Source organism: Camellia sinensis, chromosome 5 (genome assembly GCF_055761805.1).
Source record: "Camellia sinensis isolate YWXY chromosome 5, ASM5576180v1, whole genome shotgun sequence".
NCBI lineage: Eukaryota > Viridiplantae > Streptophyta > Magnoliopsida > Ericales > Theaceae > Camellia > Camellia sinensis.
The window spans coordinates 150,195,890-150,219,096 of NC_138965.1; positions in this window are offsets into that span (position 1 = coordinate 150,195,890).

Here is a 23,207-nt window from a genome sequence, read left to right on the forward strand (position 1 = left end):
ATCTGGATGGTTCTTTCTGACTGACCATTTGTCTGAGGATAGTAGGCACTACTCAGTTTCAATTCAGTACCCAATGCAGTTTCCAGGCTTTGCCAGAATCTCGATGTAAACTTTGAGTCCCTATCAGAAACAATGGACACAGGCACTCCATGCAATCTCACAATTTCATCAATATAGAGTATAGCCAATTTGTCCACATTATAAATTGTTTTGATAGATAAGAAATGAGCAGATTTAGTCAATCTATCAACAATAACCCAAATTGAATCCATAGCTTTACTGGAGCGAGGCAATCCAACAATAAAATCCATGGTGATATGTTCCCATTTCCACTCCGGTATGAGTAAGGGTTGCAGTAAGCCTGCGGGTCGTTGATGTTCCGCTTTGACTTGTTGGCAATGAAGACATTTTGATACAAAATCAGCAATTTCTTTCTTCATTCCCGGCCACCAAAAATTCAATTTCAAGTCTTGGTACATTTTCGTATTCCCTGGAAGGATAAACAGTTTCAAATTGTGGCCCTCTTGCAGAACTCTTCCTTTCAATTCAGAATCATTCGGTACATATAATCTTCCCTGGAATCTTAACACATTGTTCTCAAATTGGAAATCCGACCTCGGTTTGGATTCCCGTTCATCGATGATCTTCCTTAAGGAGTCATCCTGTTGCTGTTGCTCTTTAATTTCTTCAATCAATGCCGGTTAAGCAGAAATAGCAGCTATTGTTCCACCTTGTTCTCACAAAACAATCTCAATTTCAGATTTCTCAAGGTCACAAAGCAACTCTTTCTGTCCGGTGAGTAAACAGGCTAAGTTTCCAATCGATTTCCGACTCAGTGCATCGGCAACGGTGTTAGCTTTTCCCGGATGATACAAAACCTGTAGATCATAATCTTTTATCAGTTCTAACCATCTCCGCTGCCTCATATTCAGTTCTTTCTATGTGAAAAAGTATTTCAAACTCTTGTGGTCTGTATACACCTCACATGTCGCCCCATAAAGGTAGTGACGCCAGATTTTCAGTGCAAACACTACTGCAGCAAGTTCTAAATCATGGGTCGGGTAGTTCTTTTCATGCGGTCTCAGTTGTCGGGAAGCATAGGTAATAACTCTCCCATTCTGCATTAAAACACATCCCAAACCCTTATGAGAAACATCACTAAAAATGGTAAAACCATCCGTACCTGAAGGTAGGGTAAGAACCGGTGCTGTCACAAGTCAAGTTTTCAACTCTTGGAATGCTGATTCTCTTTGGTCAGTCCAGTCAAATGATATCCCCTTCTGAGTCAACTGTGTCAGCGGTAAGGCAATTTTGGAGAAGTCTTTGACAAATCTTCTGTAATAGCTGGCTAACCCCAAAAAGTTTCAGACTTCTGTAACATTTGTTGGTCTAGACTAATTTACCACAGCTTCAACTTTCTGTGGGTCAACTGAAATGCCATCTCTACTAATAACATGTCCCAAAAACATAACATGATCAAGCCAAAATTCACATTTACTCAATTTTGCATACAGTTTCTGTTCTCTTAGGGTTTGTAAGGCAAGTCTCAGATGATGTTTATGTTCTTCTCTACTTTTAGAATAAATCAGAATGTCATCTATAAATACAACAATAAATTCATCGAGGAATGGTTTAAAAATTCTGTTCATAAGGTCCATAAATACAGCAGGTGCATTGGTAACTCTGAAAGGCATAACTAGGAATTCGTAATGTCCATACCTCGTTTGAAAAGTAGTTTTGTCAATGTCCTCTGGTTTAACTTTCAGCTGATGATATCCGGATCTGAGATCAATCTTAGAGAACACTTGAGCACCCTATAACTGATCAAATAAGTCATCAATACGCGGCAATGGATATTTATTTTTCATAGTTACCTTGTTCAGTTCATGGTAGTTAATATAAAATCTCAGTGAGTCGTCTTTCTTTTTCACAAACAAGACAGGTGCGCCCCATGGCGAAGTACTGGGCCTGATAAACTTCTTATCTAACAGTTCTTGCAGTTGCACTTTCAATTCTTTCAATTCAGTCGGAGCCATTCGGTAAGGAGCTTTAGATACTGGCTGCGTACCTGGAATCACATCAACGATGAACTCAATCTCCCTATCAATCAAATCCCCTGGCAGATCATCTGGAAATACATCTGGAAATTCTCTGACTATATGAATACTGTTCACCTTAGCGTTAACATCAGCAGATACAGTCAATACAGAACAAAAATACCTTTTACACCCCTTTCTAATCAGTTTGTATGCTTTCATAGATGAAATCAAATATGGGGGAGGTACCACTCCACTTCCGTTAAACACAAATTCGGGTAGGCCAGATGGACGGAAAACAACTTGTTTTGTCACACAGTCTATAGTAGCATGATATTTTGTTAACCAGTCCATTCCCAATATCACGTCAAAATGATCAATGTTCAGAGGCAGTAAATCAATATACAGATGCATATCCCCAACAATAATTTCACATGCAGGGTACATATAAGCACAAGTCACAGATCCCTCAATAGGTGAAGATACAGCTAACAAGTAATTCATGGGTTTCAATGGTTTATTCAATTTTCGTGAAAAAGCATGCGATACATATGAATGTATAGACCCCGAATCAATCAAAATATATGCATTTTGAGCACAAATTGAGAGTATACCTGACACGACAGTCTCGGTATTTTGTACGTCTCCCGGTACAAGTGCGAACACTCGGCCTTGACTCATAGGCTCTTTCCCAATAGCTTTGGGGTTGGATTTTGGTGGAGCAGTTGATGCTGCTGCGCTTGGTGCAGCTTTACTATTGCCCTGAGGAGTGGAAGGGCAATCTTTGACCATGTGGCCCACCTTGCCATACCTGTAACAAGCACCAGATAATTTATAACAAACCCCTTTGTGTTTCTTACCGCATTCAGAACAGGGCGGTATGGAACTACTTTCCTGACTGGAACTGGTTGTTGACCCCGTATTCTGCTTCTTATTTGATGAATTGTTTCTGCCTTTCTTGAATTTAAAACCCCGTCTCTTCCCGCGCCACTCAGTTGCGGGTGTTTCAGTCTGCTTCAAAGCTTCAATATTTGCTTCGACCATAATGGCTCAGTCAAGAACATCCACATATTTCAGTAACTTTGGCACATTGATTCTGTCCAATATTTCTACATTGAGGCCGCCTTCAAACTTCCTGGCCTTCTTGTAGTCGGTGTCCACCATGTGTGGTGCATATCTAGCAAGTTCGGTGAACTTTGTTTCATACTCTGCTACGGACATGGCGCTTTGTTTCAGTTGTTCGAACTCGGTCACCTTTCTGTCCCTGACACACTGAGGGAAGTACTTTTCGAAGAAGGCTTCTTTGAATTGAGCCCAAGTCATAACAGTGTTGACATCACGGATAAGCATCCATCACCTTCTAACTTCTTCTTGCAAAGTAAAGGTGGCCAGTAGCACTTTGTGTGCTTCAAAACATGGAAAAACTTTAAATAACTTTTCAGTCTCAAGAACCTAAGCTTCAGCTTTTAGCGGTTCGAGGCCTCCCTGAAAGGATGGCGGTTTCATCTTACTAAATTTCTGTGTTAGAGCTATGATATCATCATTCATAGGTGGCTTTGGTTATCCTGGAGGAGGTGGGGGCTGTTGGTTCTGTTGTTGCCCTAGTCTTTCAGTTAGTAGTTCCACCATTCTCTCCAACCTTGCCATTCTCACCTCAGAGGATTCAGTTTCATCAACATTTCTTGCGTTGTCCATCTCACTATAGGTAGTTATAACAATTATAAACATAGGCAGTTGCATACTTAGACAGATTATCACATTAACAGTTATATTCATGTCTTAGCCACACACACTTATCATGCTTATGTAATGCCCTAATCACTTTTCTAGGACATCCTATAGCTCATTTGGACACGTATGTGCGGTATAACTCGTGATTTAATAACGCTCTGATATCACTTTGGCACGACTCAAACCCGCCCCTATGGGTTTAGCACCGTAACCGGCCAGTAATCCGAGATTACCGAAGGCCTGCTTAACAGTAATACAGTAATACAGAGTACAGGGGCTGGTGGAAGCCAAAACAGTAATTAAAATATGTCCAATGAGCTGTGACAGTCTGTATGCAAAAAGACTTTTCATATATATATATATACAATCAGTACCAAAACAGTATGTACAATATATATACAATCATTCAGGACAGGGACTTAATCCCTATTAGAACAATACAGTACAACATCAGTCTATACAGTATTACAAAACCAGTATAGAGACAGATGGGGGAAAATTAATACACCCCAAAAGTCGTAGCTTGACAGGCTCAGAACCTCGCAGTGAGGTACAGTGGTTGGCTTTTACAAAGAGGAGTCTAACCCACGCTTCTAGCTCCGGTCTGGTGCCTGAACACCTACATATATATATATATATATATATACAAACAGCGAACTAAAGCCCAGTGAATAATATAATGTGTAAAGAGGTTAAGAATGAATGTCCTTACAGTAACAAAAATAGTTCATTGAATCAGTATATCAGTCATTCAGTCATAACAGTCATATGTGGTACATCCATTAGCAGAACAGTACAGTAAACAGTAGGTCTTAAAAGACCGAACAATCAATGATGGCCATCGTAATAGTAAACAGAAGTTCCAAGATAGGAACTGACAGAGATCTCTGTAACAGTAGCAGTAATAATAACAGTAGTTGCTAAGGATGCCACAATACAGTTCAGAATAGAGGACAAACATTCATTCAGTTAACAGTAAACAGTTTTGAAAACAGTTCAATTGATCATTCAGAAAATACTCATTTTTGAGCATATCTTTACAACATTGTTACTCACAAAATTCTGGGCTATAAGCAGCTAGAGCGCGTCTCCGAAAGCCAACCCTATACAGTGACATAACGAACACACACTAAGTTACATATTCGGGAATCAAAGACTTAGTTCCTACTTTGGCTCAGTGTGGTTCTACATCAATATCCTCATTAAGATGCCTTAAACTAGGCCTAAGAATGCCTAGGATGAAATGAGGATGCAAAGATGTCCCTTTTAAAACACTTGACAAATTTTCAGAAAACAGGGGTCCCGCTCGAGCGTGGGTTTACCCGCTCGAGCGTACAGGCAAACAAAATACTTCGCTCGAGCGCGAGTTACCACGCTCAAGCGGACTGTAAAACATACCAAAAGTACTGGATGTGTAAAAATCACGCTCGATTAGGCGCTCGATACCCGCTCGAGCGTGTGACACAAGTCCTCGCTCGAGCGTCCAATACCCCGCTCGAGCAGACTGTAAAACAGTGTAAAGTGTTGGATGCACGAATTTCACGCTCGAGCGCCAGTCACTCCGCTCGAGCGTGAGTCCAAAATCTGGAATTTTCAGATTTGAACCTCAAGCTCAAAAACAAGTTTCAATGTACCAAATTCGATCCTTTTGGGCTAATTTTCTGGAAAACACTTCAAAACTCATAATATAACATGTTTCAAAGATCAATTTGAGAAATCAAAGCCCAAAGGTAGTTTAATTAAACACAATTTTGAGCCAAAATTCATGAACATGACTTCAATGCAACGTGCATGCATTTAACTAGCTTCCAAGCTTCAAACTATGCTCTAATAAGCCAATTCTTTTAAAAACATGGTGAATTCATGCACTAGAACTCTAATATGAACATGCATGCAACAATTTTCCATGAAAACAACTTTAAACTCATCAATATAGGCATGCATGCAGGATATATGCTATAATTCAACATCACAAGACCAAATCTCGACTTTAAACTCCAATATGACAAGAGCCATACAAGAACTAACTCAATTACATGAACAAGAAGGTGAAGACTCTACCTTATGTCTTGAATTATAAGAAGGGAAGCTCAATTTGCCAAATTCTCGTCAAAACTACTAAGTTTCCAAGCAATGCAAGATGAAGACAAGTTTCTCCTAGCTCCCTCTCTCTCTAGTCGGTTGAGTCTAAGGAAATGGCTGAGGAAATGTTTTGCCTAAGTGTATTCAAGCCTCAATATGTGTAAGGAAGTGGGCCACTAAGTGGCAAAGTTGCAAATAAGGCCAACTCTTGTAATTTAGCATTATTTAATCCAATTTAAACGTACCAAATCACATTTCAATTAAATACACCATAAAATCATATAAATCTCAATTAGCATAAAACACTAATCAATTTCCGGTTCGGCCGCCGATAAGGCCTTCAATTTGCAGTTTAAGGCATAAAACATGAACAGATAATTTAACAGTCAACAGATAGAATCGCATTCAAACTAGCAAATCAATCAATCAGTTTAGTAATTCATTCAGTCAGTCAGTTAACATGCCTAATCATAGATTAGCACTAATCAGTAATGAGGGTTGTCACAGTTCCAAAGCATTGATGAAAGCAGACTATAGGTCTTGGTCATGTTGAGCTGATGAGTTCTGACTTCGGCAATGAATGATGACGCAAGCTTAACCGACATACTAGATGAAAGAAATGATATAGGTTCCATCACCTTAGGATGCCGAGGTAATAGAACCTAGGGGGCAGTTATGGGAACATAAATCTTGAATGACGACATGTGGCTGAGGTGTCACCGAAGTGCCAGCCGGGGTATCACGTGTCCTGGTCATGATGCCGAGATGATCTCAGCTAGGCCGAGGTTATTTGTGAGAATACCGAAATCTGGGATAAGCGGATACGGAACGAGTCCTAGAATGGGAGAAAACTTCAGTTTGGGTAAAGATAAAAACTCTTAGAGAGTTTATCCTAATCCTACTGGGAGTCCAAGATTAGCAGTAATCCTAAGTCCATTGAAGCTAGGCTTCTATTGGGACTAGGATTGTGTTAGCTATAAAAAGGAGGCACCCTCGTGAGTATTCTGAATAGTGAGTTAAGCACTTTGGCTATCTTTGAGAGATAACTGACTTGATCGTCGGAGTGCCCCCGGATGGACGAACCACCGCCGGAATCTCATCTTTCTGTTACAGGTCATTCAAGCGCCATCTATTCTGCTAGTACTCTCTAGTTGAATACTTGTTTGGCAGTGTGGTCGAAAATTGACACACACATGTTTAATAATTATTTTTTATTTTTAAGTATATTTTTATTTATATATTTTTAAAAATAAATGTTAAGAGGTGCGACGGGACAACATCAAGGGATTCATGGTGATTCGAAGTAACATAATAGTGGCAGGATTGGGGAAGAGAGGGAAATGTGAAAAATTTATTTATTTTAATATAATAAATTTTGTTTTTAAACTAATTATATTTAGTTATTAATTCAATTTTGAATTTTTTATAGGCAAAAGTACAACTACAATTTAAAAGGTCACATTACTTTTATATTTGTCCACTATTTCATCTATCGGTCTATGTGCATTACTTAATTGTTTATATTACTGTAACTCCCAAGGGTTGACTTAGTGGTGTAGGTTTGAGACTTAGGAGTTTACTCCTCTCTAGATCTCAGGTTCAAAACTTCTTAAGTGCTATCAATCATTGTGTTGGGCCAGTCCATACAAAGTTTTGGTCTGGCTTTAAATAGGCCTCCCGCTAGTGGACGGTGGGATTGGTCCCTCATGGATTAATCGAGGTGCACGCAAGCTGGTCCAGACACCCTGAGTTATCCAAAAAAAAAATTGTTTATATTACTGTCAATCACCACCGATTACCGCTCATATTCGACGACTAATGGATAAAAATAAAAAAAAATAATGGGTGTGCTTGGTTTGGTTTTAAAAGATAAATTTTCAAAAAATATTTTGGAGAGAAAGTTTAGAAATTTTTTTGATTTGTTTGGTTGTATATTTTGAAAATAATTTTGAAGTATGTATGGGAGTTTGAGATGATTTGATATTTTGTCATAGTTAAATAGATGTGTGTAAGAGAAAAAGTGATTGAGAATGAGAGAGGAGAAAGAAAAAGTGATTGATTGATGTGTAGGAGAGAAAAAAAGATTTTGGAATTTTTTTTCCAAAATCACTAAACCAAACAAAATTTTGAAATTTTTTTTCCAAGATTACTCTCCCAAAAACAAACCAAACGAGGCCATTGTCTTTTAAAATAATATTTTATTTCACTCACCAAACAATTTCATTAATTATATTCTTACAAATCAAAACAAAATAATTATTCGACCTAATACCATACATTCCTAGGAATGGACTTCTAAATAATTTTTATTTTTATTCTTATATTTAAGTCTTGTTTGGAAACAATACATTTCAATTAAAAATCAAAAAATAATATGAAAAAGTTAATTTAGCCTTTCTTCTTTTTTTTTTCTTTTTTTTTTTTTTTTGTACATATTTTTGTAAAAAAAAAATATAAAGATCACTAAAAATATCAATTCTCAAACATCACCTCAAGCCCATGTTTGTTTAGCTCCTTAGTAAGGGAGATTGGACTAATAGTTTGTGGGACCTAGGGGTGAGCATAGCTCGGATTGGTCCAAATTGAGGTAAAACCAAAACCAATTCATTATCTACGGTTCTTGAAAAATTTGAACCAATCCAATCCGTTTAAATTCTGTAACCAATCTGAACCAATCCATTTAAATACGGATTTGATTGGTTTAGGACCATGGATTTACATAATTAAATAACAAAAAATGTATATAACATTTTAATTTCATAATGTACGGGGAGCAGATATTCGTCGCTGTCCGTACTCATTGTGTCCAAGCTATGCTTCACTCTGATCGACCAGAGAACACAATGATGGTGAGCTACCCGGTGGTGCATTGCCGAAAAACCCTCCGACGATCAAGTTAGCACACAAGGAAAAAGAGAAAAGAGAGGAGGCAAAGTGGTAGGTGAGTTGTGATCATAAGATGTTCCAGACCTAAGTATAGGGGCGCAGCACCATTTATATACCTTCTGAGCGTGCCTCTGCATCCATTCACCTTTGGACATGTGGACTTGCTCTCCTCTCTCATTTTTCCACGTGTCAGCGCAAATACAACTGAACACCACCTAACAAAACCGTCATACGGCATTGGCGTGAACGGACAGCACGGTGCCACGCCATCACTCCACGACCGTGTTACTTCTGAGATGTGCAATGCTCTAAACCGAGCTACGCCAAGCACGGCACCACATCGTCACACAACGACCGTGCTAATTGTCCGATTTTATTAAAGAATCTCACTACGACTTAGCCGTCCTCAGTTATGACCTAGCTCTTGCTCGGTCGAACTGATCTGCGAAAGACCTAACCCGTCTAACTCAATAAGCAAATAAAGTTAATTGGGCTGACAGTCCGATGTTACCCCAGCTAAATTGGACCGGGGCCTTGACCGAGCGCACCCCCACTTGCTTGGCCCAACTTAGCTCGGTCATTATCTCAGCCCAATGCCAATTTATGAAATCTCCTTCTCAATTGCCTCTTAATTCCGTCTACGCCAGCGTGACTAGGATTACCTTCTCCAACCGAGATAATTAATCTGCTCGGTTGTTGTCTTCAATTTATTCGCTGTGCTAACTCCCTTGCTCGGCTACATCACTTGCTCGGTCGATATTTCAACTTTCCTGCCTGTCTCTTCAGTACTAACTCCGGTCTTGTCATAGACATGTGTCCTCTGCTCGTTGGCCTTGTGCATCCAACCCAGCCGTCACATGTCGTCGCCTCGAATTCAAATTTTTGGTGCCTCTTCTACCTTTATATGTATGTCGCTCACCCCTTCGTGTTTCTTCCCCTACTGTTCATCTTTTTCTCGAGCAATCCAGCGATCCATAGCACCCAGCCCTCGTCTCTTACTCACTCCACTGAGATTAGAGCATTCCTGCAAGCCTATTCTGCACCGTCGCCGTCACTGGGGCCCCGTCTCACGGACTCAAACCACAATCCGTGCCTTAACCTTTAAGTCTTCAACCCTTCATTATTCTTCATCTGTTATTCATGCTTTTCTTGTGTGCTTGAATTGTGACTGCCATAGTTGAGTCTTGGGCATGATAACAGTAGGTTTTAGGGCTTCGAATGAAGTTAGTCTAGGGTGTGATCACAAAAATCTTTTTTTGCCCCTTCACCCTCAACACTGTTCATCATCTTCTGTCATGAACACGCGAGGATCTGGGACTGACCGGGCTATGAATCATCATTTGATCCAAAATCATAAGTGAACCAAGCAAGTTCCTAGTTTATAGAACTTACATGAAAACTGAGTTAAGAAAGCGTTGGGCCGCTCGATCAGGCTAATATTTGGTCTGCTTTGAGCGACTAAGCTGTTAAGTTCACCCAATTAGACCGAGGTGTTGTTGCCCCTAAAGTGATCGAGCTAAAGTCAAGCTCGTTTGCACGACCGCAGATGTGTGTTCTTGCGGATTTACTGCAGATGTGTGTTCTTGATTTCCAGGGAAATTGGAAAAGTCATCTACCGTTGGCTGAATTTGCCTGCAACAACAGCTTCCATTCAAGTATTGGTATGGCGCCTTTCGAGGCTTTGTATGGCAGGAAATGTCAATCTCCGATTTGCTGGGCAGAAGTTGGAGATGGGCCTTTGCTTGGGCCCAAGATTGTGTATGAAACTACAGAAAAAGTAAAACTGATCCAACAGAGACTGAAAACCGCACAGAGCCGACAGAAAAGTTATGCGGATGTCCGAAGGCGAGACAGAGAATATGAAGTAGGTGATCATGTGTTTGTAAAAGTGACACCGATGAAGGGCCAGACTTGTTTTGGAGTTAAAGGCAAGTTAGCACCGCGATACGTCAGACCGTATGAGATTATTGAGAAAATTAATCTGGTGGCGTATCAAGTAGCGCTTCCTCCTGAAATAGAGCATATGCATAACGTGTTCCATATTTCAATGTTGACGGAATACCTTCGGGATCCCTTCCACGTGATTGAGCCTACCCGTGTAGTGCTAAGTGATGACTACACTTATGAAGAACGACCTATTCAGATTGTGAACAGACAGATCAAGAAGTTAAAGAACAAAGAGATTCCGTTAGTGAAAGTTGACTGGCAAAACCATGGTGGCGTGTATGCCACTTGGGAAAGGGAAGATGATATGACCAAGAGACATCCTGAACTGTTTCCACTAAATCATGTTTTCTTCCAGAATGAAGGTAATTTGAGTTTGGAGGACCAAACTTTTTATAAGGAGGGGAGACTGTGACAACCCTCACCACTGTTTACTGATAAACCACTGATTACTGTTAAACTGAGACTGATTATGATAATTGACTGAATTGACTGAAATCCTGAACTGATTGATTGTTTGTATCTGTTTAAGGGTATTTCCATCTGTTCGACTGTTAAACTATCTGTTCACGTTTTATGTTTAAACTGCAAATTGAAGGCCTTATCGGCAGCCGAACCAGAAATGGATTAGTGTTATGTGATGATTAGAATTTATAGGATTTTATGATATAATTACTTGAATTTGGATTTGGTATGATTAAATTAGATTAAAATAAGTTAAATTACACAGGTTGCCTTATTTACCATATTGCCATGTTAGTGGACCATTTAGGCAATACATGTTGAGCCTTATTACATGCAAACACAACATTTCTTCAGCCCATTCTTGTGATCATAGCCGACTAGAGAGAGAGAAATAGGAGAGAGCTTGTTTCCATCTCAAATTGGCTTAGAGACTTGGAGAATTGGTAAAAGATTTGCAAAATTGAGCTTCTAGGCTTGGAATTACAGTCCTAAGGTAGAGAATTCAACCTCTCTTTGATGTATTTGTGTGTTGTCTTGCATGATCCACGATAAATTAAAGATTCTAGCTAAGAGTTGGTTCATAATGTTGTATTGTAGCATATATCATGCATGCATGTCTACATTGTTGCATTTTGAGGTTGATTACATGGAATTTGGTACATGCATGCTCATATTATTGTTATAGTCCATGTTTTCATCTTGTTTTTGGAAGTTGAGGCTCATTTGAGCAAGTAATTGAAGCTTTGAATTGGTTTAAACTCATACATGTCATGTTTGAGTTATGTTCATGAAAATTAGTTTGAAATTGGATTTAATTGAACTACCTTTGGGCTTTGATTTCTCAAATTGATCCTTGAAACATGTTATATTATGAGTTTTGAGGTGTTTTCCAGAAAATTATCCCAAAAGGATCGAATTTGGTACATTGAAACTTGTTTTTGAGCTTGAGGTTCAAATCTGGAAATTTCAAATTTTGGACTCACGCTCGAGCGGAGTGGCTGGCGCTCGAGCGTGAAATTTGTGCATCCAGTACTTTACACTATTTTACAGCCCGCTTGAGCGGGGTATTGGACGCTCAAGCGAAGACTTGTGTCATACGCTCGAGCGGGTATCGAGCGTGATTTTCACACATCCAGTACTTTTGGCATGTTTTATAGTCCGCTCGAGCGAGGTAACTCGCGCTCGAGCGGAGTATTTTGTTTGCTTGTACGCTCGAGCGGGACCTCTGTTTTCTAAGAATTCTGAAAATATTTTTAAAGTGCATCTTTGCATCCTCATTTCATTCTAGGCATTCTTAGGCCTAGTTTAAGGCATCTTAATGAAGATATTGATGTAGAACCACACCGAGTCAAGATAGGGATTAAGTTACTATTTTCCCAACTGTATAGCTTAGTGTGTGTTCACTCTGTAACTGTATAGGGTTGGCATCCGAGGACGCGTACTAGTTTATCTGTAGCCCAGAATTCTGTGAGTAACAATGTTGTAAAGATATGTTCAAAAACGAATATTTTCTAAATGTTTAACTGAACTGCTTTCTGAATTGATATTGTTAACTGAATGAATGTATGTCCTCTATTCTGAACTGTATTGTGGCATCCGTAGCAATTACTGTTACTGTTACTGCTACTGCTACTGTTACAGAGATCTCTATCAGTTCCTATCTTGGAACTTCTGTTTACTGTTTTGATGGCCATCATTGACTGTTCGGCCTTTCAAGACCTACTGTTTACTGTACTGTTCTGCTATTGGATGTACCACATATGACTGTTATGACTGAATGACTGAATCAATCAACTGTTTTCAATACTGAAATGACATTCATTCTTAATCTCTTTACACATTATGTTATTCACTAGGCTTTAGCTCACTGTTTATATATATATGTAGGTACTCAGGCACTAGACTGGAGCTAGGAGCGTGGGTTAGACTCCCTTTTATCAAAGCCAACCATTGTGCCTCACTGCGAGGTTCCGAGCCTGTCAAGCCAGGGCTTTTGGGGTGTTTTAGTTTTTCCCTTTTTGTATCTGTTATGTAATTACTGTAGAGACTGAATGATGTTGCACTGTACTGTTCTAATAGGGATTAAGTCCCTGTCCTGAATGATTGTATATATTGTACATACTGTTTTGGTACTGATTGTACATGTGTATATGAAAAGTCTTTTTGCATACAGACTATCACAGCTCATTGGACATATTTTAATTACTGTTTTGGCTTCCGCCAGCCCCTGTACTCTGTATTACTGTATTACTGTTAAGCAGACCTTCGGTAATCTCGGATTACTGGCCGGTTACGATGCTAAACCATAGGGGCGGGTTTGGGTCGTGACATTTAACCTGAGAACAAAATGACGGTGAGCTACCCGACGGGTATGTAGCCGAAAACCCCCTTCGACGATCAAGTTAGCACACTTTGGAGAGAAAAGAGAATGTAGATAGAGAGAGGGTTGGCAGAATTCGCTTAGCCTTTCTGAATGTAAGGTCGCGGGCCTTATCTAGGCTTTTGTCCCGCCTCCCAAGGTTGTGCACGCACTACTTTTATCATCCTCTTCTGGACGAGCGGCTGTACTGCCTTCTCTATTTCTTATATGTGTACCCGTCAACACTGCTAAACAACATTTGGCCAAACCGCCAAACAATATTGATGCACAACTACTGGTAGGTTTTCCTCCATGCACTCTAATTGGGCCTCGTAACAATTCCTATCGTGCTACTTATAACCCGGCACAAGGCCGTTACCAATTTCCATCAATCGGCTCAGCTCCGAGTGGTCCAACTAGTCAATTGCAGCTCGGCCAAATATTGCTCGGTCCATACAGAGGATGGTGTCATTAGCTCAGACTATCCTTAGGTCGGCCCATTCCACATGTAGTCTGATCCTTTGTTCGGTGTAAGTTCCCCTCAATTGCATACATAGCTCGGCTCACACTTCTCGACTGAGCACATATATAGCTCTGTCCATTCTACTCATTGGATTTTCCTCTCTCAATTGCCCCTTAATCCCATCGGTTGCAACCTGATTGGGATTATTTTATTCTTGTATAATCTTCATTTCAACTTGGTTTGTCGTCAAGCTTCATGATAGCTCGGTCAAGTTTTATCACTTGTTTTTGGGGCCTACGTTGCATTGCTGCACAAATCTTCATAACTCAAATTTTTAAAAATGTTCTTTGACTTTCGTGTTAACCACTTAACCAGCTTAGCTTGGCGATTTACTTCTCGATGAGCAAAATCAGCACAGCTTCTTGGTAAGCAAAATAAACTTAGCTCGACGATTTACTTCTCGGTAAGCAAAATTGGCTTGGTAACTTTCTTGGCGAGCAACATCAGCTCGGCAAGGAACTCCAAAGTTGGCGAGCAAGGTCGACTCGGCAACTTGCGTCTTGGCAAGCAAAACTCAGCTCGGTAAAGAACTCCAAGGTTGGCGAGCAATGTTAACTCGGCAACTTGCATCTTGGAAAGCAAAATCAGCTCGGCAAAGAACTCTAAGGTTGGCGAGCAATGTCAGCTCGGCGACTTGCTTCTTGGCGAGCAAAATCAGCTTGGCAAGGAACTCTAAGGTCAGCGAGCAAGGTCAGCCCGCAACTTGCTTCTTGACGAACAAAATCAACTTAGCAAAGAACTCCAAGGTCGGCGAGCAAGGTTAGCTCGGTGACTTGCTTCTTGGTGAGCAAAATCAACTAGACAATAAACTCCAAAGTTGGCGAGTAAGGTCAGCTCGGCAACTTGCATCTTGGAGAGCAAAATCAGCTTGACAAGGAACTTCAAAGTTGGCGAGCAAGGTCCACTCAGCAACTTGCTTCTTGGCGAGCAAAGTCAGTTCGCCAAGGAACTCCAAAGTTGGCGAGCAAGGTCAACTCGGCAACTTGCTTTTTGGTGAGCAAAATCTGCTTGGCAAGGAATTCCAAAGTTGGCGAGCAAGGTTAGCTTGGCAACTTGCTTCTTGGCGAGCAAAATCAACTTGGCAAGGAACTCCAAAGTCGGCGAGCAATGCCAACTCAGCGACTTGCTTCTTGGCCAGCAAAATTAGCTCGGCAAAGAACTTCAAAGTTGGCGAGCAAAGTCAGCATGGCAGCTTGTATTTTGGCGAGCAAAATCAGCTCGGCAAGGAACTTCAAAGTTGGCGAACAAGGTCAACTCAACAACTTACTTCTTGGCAAGCAAAATTAGCTTAGCAAGGAACTTCAAAGTTGGCGAGCAAAATCAGCTCGACAACTTGCTTATTGGCGAGCAAAATCAGCTTGGCAAAGAACTCCAAGGTCAGCAAGCAATGTCAGCTCGACAACTTGCTTCTTAGCGAGCAAAATCAGCTTGGCAAAGAACTCTAAGGTCGACGAGCAAGGTCAGCCCGTAACGTGCTTCTTGGCGAGCAAAATTAGCTCGACAAGGAATTTCAAAGTTGGCAAGCAAGGTCAGCTCGGCAACTTGCTTCTTGCCGAGCAAAGTCAGTTCGCCAAGGAACTCCAAAGTTGGGGAGCAAGGTCGGCTCGACAACTTGCTTCTTAGCGAGCAAAATCAGCTTGGCAAAGAACTCCAACATCGGCGAGCAATGTCAGCTCGGCGACTTGCTTCGTGGCGATCAAAATCAACTCGGCAAGGAACTCCAAGGTCAGCGAACAAGGTCAGCCCGCGACTTACTTCTTGACAAGCAAAATTAGCTCGGCAAGGAACTCCAAAGTTGGTGAGCAAGGTTAGCTCAGCACTTGCATCTTGGCGAGCAAAATCAACTCGGTAAGGAACTTCAAAGTTGGCGAGCAAGGTCAGCTCGGCAACTTGTTTCTTAGTAAGCAAAATCAACTCGGCAATGAATTCTGAAGTTGATCAAAACCATCAGCAACCCTCTCGTCGAGCAAAATCCACCCAGCAAGGAATTTCAAAGTTGATCAAAACCATCAACAAACCTCTTACCGAGCAAAATCCGCCTGTCAAAGAATTCTGAAGTTGATCAAAACCATCAACAAACCTCTCACCGAGCAAAATTCGCCCGGCAAGAAATTCCAAAGTTGAACAAAACCATCAACAAACCTCTCGCCAAGCAAAATCCGCTTGGCAAGGAATTCTGATCTTTCCGTTAGAATGATCGTTAGTTGCCCCTCAGACCGCGTTAAGTCTGCTTGGTGGGACGAAAATACAACACTTCTGAAAAAATGATCTATTTGTTTCATTACGTTAATAGTAGAAAGGTTTACAAAAGTAATATTAAGAATGAAACTTCATATTAGCAGTATTCGGCGTTCCGAAAATAGATTGGCCATTTATATTTTGCGAGTTTTATGCCTCTTTTCCTCGGCCTTCTTACTAACGTCTTCCAAAATCGAACTCCCTAGATCTCTTCCGTGGTTGTTTGCACAGCCATCCTCTTGTCCGACTGCTTGAATCTTTCCGCTACTCTTTTGTCCTTTACTACCGGTCCTGCCTTCACGGTAACTGCAACTGCATCATCTTCAACTCGAATGTGCTCATTAATGTGTTGCATGAGCCGTTCCATGGCCAATAGTTGATTCATTGAGAGCGAGTCTCTCAGTCTATGTCCGATTGGAAGATCGCGCTTATATTAGGTGATTGCTAGGTTTGTCGAGCAATCAAGAATCTCATTGAATGTCTCCCAATACTTGGTATTGTACGCTTTCAAGGAGTCACATGTTTCCATCTTGATTCCCAAAAGGTGGTCGACTTTTTTGAGTGTTTTGGCGTTGGTCTTGAATCGTGTCACGAATGCCTCCGCCAATTGCTGCCACCTCTGAATACTTTCCTCTGGCAGCCTCTCGAACTATTTCAGGCCAAACTCGCCCAAATTCGATGGAAAAATAAGGCATATGAGCGCATCGTTTCGCCTGTGCCTAGCCATTACTTGCCGGATATGGCTTACGTGCATGTCCGGATCGGACTTTCCATCATAAAACGTAAACTTTGGCTGATAGAACCCGGGGGACGGTGTGGTCTCTATCTCAAGGGCAAGGTTCTGAAAAGCGGTTGCGGTCATCGTAACGGTGGCGGTGACGCGGTTGTGGTTGCGGGGTGTAAAGGTCGTAGCGTAACGGTTGCGGTAACCGGAACCGTGAATTTTTTTATTTTTCGCACAATTTGAAAAAAACTTACCGATACGCATATTTTTTTTCCATGATTATATTTATTGAGTTAAAAATAAATATTGATCAATTTTTTTCAATTTTTAAGTATGATCAAATATATTTTATATTTTTAAATCACTATAAACTGAGTTTTTTACATTTTATCTTAATAATTAATGACTTTACATTATACAAAAAATCAATCACTAACTATTATATATAAGATAAATAATGACAAAAGTAAGAATAAATAAGAGGCTGCATATATATATATATATATTTATATTTTAACCAAACTAAATAGTTAATGACTACACTTAATATTATTATTATTATTATTATTATTATTATTATTATTATTATTATTATTATTTTCAAACAATATATATAGACACACACAAACAAAATGGTTGAGTGATAGCAGCTGAATAGAATAGTATAGGTCTTACAACTTCAACAAATCAATAACATGTTCTTCATCTTCCCTCCTCTCTCTCTCTCTATCTCTTGCTCCTCCATTTTTTCTCTTTATCTTCCCTCTTCTCTTTATCCCTCTTCCCCCATTTTCAGCTTTTTTTTTGTTTTTTTTTCGAAAGAAACAGTTTGGAACCGTTACGTAACGGTGCGTAACAGGCCGTTACGGCTGTTACGACCGCTACAGCAGCTGCTACGACTGACACACCTGTGAATCTCAATCACACTGCAAAAGTGGCCATAACGGGTGGCGGTAACCGCCAAAACCGTTACGTAACGACATTACGTAACGGTTGCGGCCGCTTTTTAAAACCTTGCTCAAGGGAGAAGGGAGTGGCGCTCAGCCTTGCCAAATCTTTGTCCAAAGGGACATGTATAACTAGACGAGGTGGCGGCATTACGACTTCTTCACTGACGCGACCTCCGTAGGATAACTACTGCAACGCCAGCACCATTTACGCCTCTCGTCGGCGCACTCGTTCTTCCAAGACGTCCCTCAAGTCCTCTGAACGAGCGAAATAGGAATATCTCGATGTCGTCGGTGGACGTGAGGGATGGTAGCTGCTGTCTTGCCCACAAGACTTCTCTGCTGGCGAGTTAGAGGCTCCAACCCCATAACTTCTCGTGATGGAGAGAGAGGGAGTGTGCCGCTGGTTCTGGCTGCCAAAGCGACGAGGTTGGGTGCGCTTACTGTGGTTACCCACTCCAGCAACACCCTTCTCTTTAACCTATCGCTTTAGTGTTTCCATTTCTACCGCCATCCTTCGAATGAGGGCGTCTTGATCCCTCAGCTTATGCTCCAAGCGATAAGCGTGTGACTCTCTTCGTCGCCGGTACCCGTCAGGGCTTCGTGAGTGGTCACTGCTCCTTGCGCGCTTGTCTCGCGCATTTTGGGGGTGCTCTCCAGGAGAGGTCTCCAAACCAGCCATGGTAGGGATGACGAGAAGTCCATCTCTTCTCCGAACGGACTCTGAAGTGATGCTGTCAATGGCAAACAGCGGAATGTCGTCGTTGTTCGCCATGAAGGATGATCCGACGAGCTTGGAAGACAAGGTTGTCTGTCAAACTCTTCCCACAAATGGCGCCAATTATACAGGGAGCAGATATCTGTCGTTGTCCGTACTCTTTATGTCCAAGCTGCGCTTCACTCCGATTGACTTGAGAACACAATGATGGTGAGCTACCCGGTGGTGCACTGCCGGAAAACCCTCTGACGATCAAGTTAGCACACAGGGAAAGAAAAAAAAGAGAAGAGGCAAAGTGGTAGGTGAGTTATGATCATAAGATGTTCTAGACCTGAATATGGGGGCGTAACATCGTTTATATACCTTCTGCGCGCGTCTCTGCGTCCATTCACCTTTGGACGCGTGGACCTGCTCTCCTCTCTCATTTTCCTACATGTCAGCGCAAATACAGCTAAACCTCACCTAACAAAACCGCTAAATGGCATTGGCGCGAATGGACAACACGGCACCACTCCATCATTTCACGACTGTGTTACTTCTGAGATGTGCAATGCTCTAAACCGAGCTACGCCTAGCACAACGCCACATCGTCACACCATGACCATGCTAATTTTCCGGTTTCATTAAAGAATCTCACTGCGGCTTAGCCGTCCTCAGTTATGACCTAGCTCCTGCTCGGTCGGACTGATCTGCGGAAGACCTAACCCATCTAACTCAACGAGCACATAAAGTTAATCGGGCTGACAGCCTGATGTTACCTCGGCTAAATCGAACCGGGGCCTTGACCGAGCACACCCCCACTCAGATCGGCCCAACTTAGCTCGGCCCAAACTTGCTTGGCCCAACTTAACTCGGTCATTATCTCGGGCCAATGCCAATTTATGAAATCTCCCTCTCACATAAAAACATAAACATAACATCATATTAGTTCCACAATAGCAACATGTCTTTCCATAATAGTGACATATATTTCAAGGATTTAAACAACCATAAAAAAACTGGTTTCACTATAAATATTTAGACCATTACAAATTAAAACTAAAAACCAACAAACAAAAGCAATAAAAGAAGATATTATGTGGGTTTAGGTTTTATATATAAGCTATTTGTATACAGTCTAGATCGATTCCAATCCAGAACCATAGGGTTCAATTCGGAACCGATCCATGGATTACGGATTTTTAATTTTTCAATCCAGAATCGAACCACAGATTTAAAAAACCAATCAAAACTTACCAAATTGGATTGGATCTGACCAAATTACGGATTTCACGAATTTCTTACTTAGCCCTAGTGGGACCCACCTAAAAGAGTGTTTAATTGAAACATGAGTGAGGGGAATAATTATCTCCTTGGACTAGTAACCCCCCCCCCCATGTGGTAGGACAAACAAAACTATGTAAGGGTTGGTATTATGTGACTACCCTCACTACTAATTAGTGCTAATCTATGATTAGGCATGTTAACTGACTGACTGACTGAATTACTAAACTGATTGATTGATTGTGCTAGTTTGAATGCAATTCTATCTGTTGACTGTTAAATTATTTGTTCATGTTTTATGCCTTAAACTGCAAATTGAAGGCCTTATCGGCGACCGAACCGAAAATTGATTAGTGTTTTATGCTAATTGAGATTTATATGATTTTATGGTGTATTTAATTGAAATGTGATTTGGTACGTTTAAATTGGATTAAATAATGCTAAATTACAAGAGTTGGCCTTATTTGCAACTTTGCCACTTAGTGGCCCACTTCCTTACACATATCGAGGCTTGAATACACTTAGGCAAAACATTTCCTCAGCCATTTCCTTAGACTCAACCGACTAGAGAGAGAGGGAGCTAGGAGAAACTTGTCTTCATCTTGTATTGCTTGGAAACTTAGTAGTTTTGACGAGAATTTGGCAAATTGAGCTTCCCTTCTTATAATTCAAGACTTAAGGTAGAGTCTTCACCTTCTTGTTCATGTAATTGAGTTAGTTCTTGTATGGCTCTTGTCATATTGGAGTTTAAAGTCGAGATTTGGTCTTGTGATGTTGAATTATAGCATATATCCTGCATGCATGCCTATATTGATGAGTTTAAAGTTGTTTTCATGGAAAATTGTTACATGCATGTTCATATTAGAGTTCTAGTGCATGAATTCACCATGTTTTTAAAAGAATTAGCTCATTAGAGCATGGTTTGAAGCTTGGAAGCTGGTTAAATGCATGCACGTTGCATTGAAGTCATGTTCATGAATTTTGGCTCAAAATTGTGTTTAATTGAACTACCTTTGGGCTTTGATTTCTCAAATTGATCTTTGAAACATGTTATATTATGAGTTTTGAAGTGTTTTCTAGAAAATTAGCCCAAAAAGATCGAATTTGGTACATTGAAACTTGTTTTTGAGCTTGAGGTTCAAATCTGGAAATTCCAGATTTTGGACTCACGCTCAAGCGGAGTGACTGGCGCTCGAGCCTGAAATTCGTGCATACAGCACTTTACACTGTTTTACAGTCCGCTCGAGCAGGGTATTGGACGCTCAAGCGAGCGAGGACTTATGTCACACGCTCGAGCGGGTATCGAGCGCCCAATCGAGCGTGATTTTCACACATCCAGTACTTTTGGCATGTTTTACAGTCCGCTCGAGCGTGGTAACTAGCGCTCAAGCGGAGTATTTTGTTTGCCTGTACGCTCGAGCGGGTAAACCCACGCTCGAGCGGGACCCCTGTTTTCTGAAAATTTGTTAAGTGTTTTAGAAAGGCATCTTTGCATCCTTATTTCATCCTAGGCATTCTTAGGCCTAGTTTAAGGCATCTTAATGAGGATATTGATGTAGAATCACACTAAGCCAAAGTAGGGACTAAGTCTTTGATTCCCAAATATGTAACTTAGTGTGTGTTCGTTCTGTTACTGTATAGGGTTGGCTTTCGGAGACGCGCTCTAGCTGCTTATAGCCCAGAACTCTGTGAGTAACAATGTTATAAAGATATGTTCGAAAATGAGTATTTTCTGAATGATCAATTGAACTGTTTTCGGAACTGTTTACTGTTAACTGAATGAATGTTTGTCCTCTATTCTGAACTGTATTGTGGCATCCTTAGCAACTATTGTTACTGTTACTGCTACTGTTACAGAGATCTCTGTCAGTCCTTATCTTGGAACTTCTGTTTACTGTTACGATGGCCATCATTGACTGTTCGGCCTTTTAAGACCTACTGTTTACTGTACTGTTCTGCTAATGGATGTATCACATATGACTGTTATGACTAAATGACTGATATACTAATTCAATGAACTGTTTTCGTTACTGTAAGGACATTCATTCTTAACCTCTTTACACATTATGTTATTCACTGGGCTTTAGTTCACTGTTTATATATATGTAGGTGTTCAGGCAGCAGACCGGAGCTAGGAGCGTGGGTTAGACTCCTTTTTGTCAAAGCCAACCACTGTGCCTCACTGCGAGGTTCCGAGCCTGTCAAGCTACGGCTTTTGGGGTGTTTTAATTTTCCCCCATCTGTCTCTGTACCGGTTTTGTAATACTGTATAAATTGAATAATGTTGTACTGTACTGTTCTAATAGAGATTAAGTCCCTGTCCTGAATAATTGTATATATATTGTACATACTATTTTGGTATTGATTGTATATATATATATGAAAAGTCTTTTTGCATACAGACTGCCACAGCTCATTGAACATATTTTAATTACTGTTTTGGCTTCTGCCAGTCCCTGTACTCTGTATTACTGTATTACTGTTAAGCAGGCCTTCGGTAATCTCGGATTATTGGCCGGTTACGGTGCTAAACCCATAGGGGCGGGTTTGGGTCGTGACATATTAGAATTTGAGTGAGGGGTTTAGTGAATTTTTAAATAATTTTTAAGTAAAAATTATATTTTTAGAACAAAAAAATTAATTAAAATACGTTTGTTTGGAGGGATAGGAGCATAGGATAAAACTCAGAGTCTGGTGGATCGAATAGTTGATTGTTTGGTTCATAAATTTTGCATCGAACTGTAAGTCCATCTTGACTAATAGTCCCCCATATATGAGTCAACTCTATCCTGTGGGTGTGGGACAGAAAACTTAGGATAAGCTCAAGATTAGGGGTGTAATTTTGGCTCAGACCGGGCCCATGTCGGGCTCGGGGCGGACCGGGCCCATGTCGGGCCTTGTGGGCTCCCGCAAAAAAAACGGGTCAGGTCGGGCCGGCCCACGGGCCAGAAAACTAGGCCCAAGCCCTAGGGGTATTCGGGCTTTAGACAGGCTAGTAGGCCGAGCCTCGGGCCGGGCCCATGGGCTTGGGCTTGGGTTTGGGCTCGGGCGGGCCTAAACAAATTTTTTAATTTTTTTAAAAATTTTTTTCACCAAAATTTTATTATTTTTCATTAAAAAAAAATACTAGGCATCGGGCGAGCCGGGCCTCAAGTCGGGCTTTTGGGAGGGCCAATGGGCCGGGCCGAGCTTCAAAACGATGGCCCTGGCCCTAGCCCAAGCCCTAGCCCAAGACGTCGGGCTGGGCTTGGGCTCGGGCCTAAACGGGTCGGGCCCACCTTGGGCCGCGGG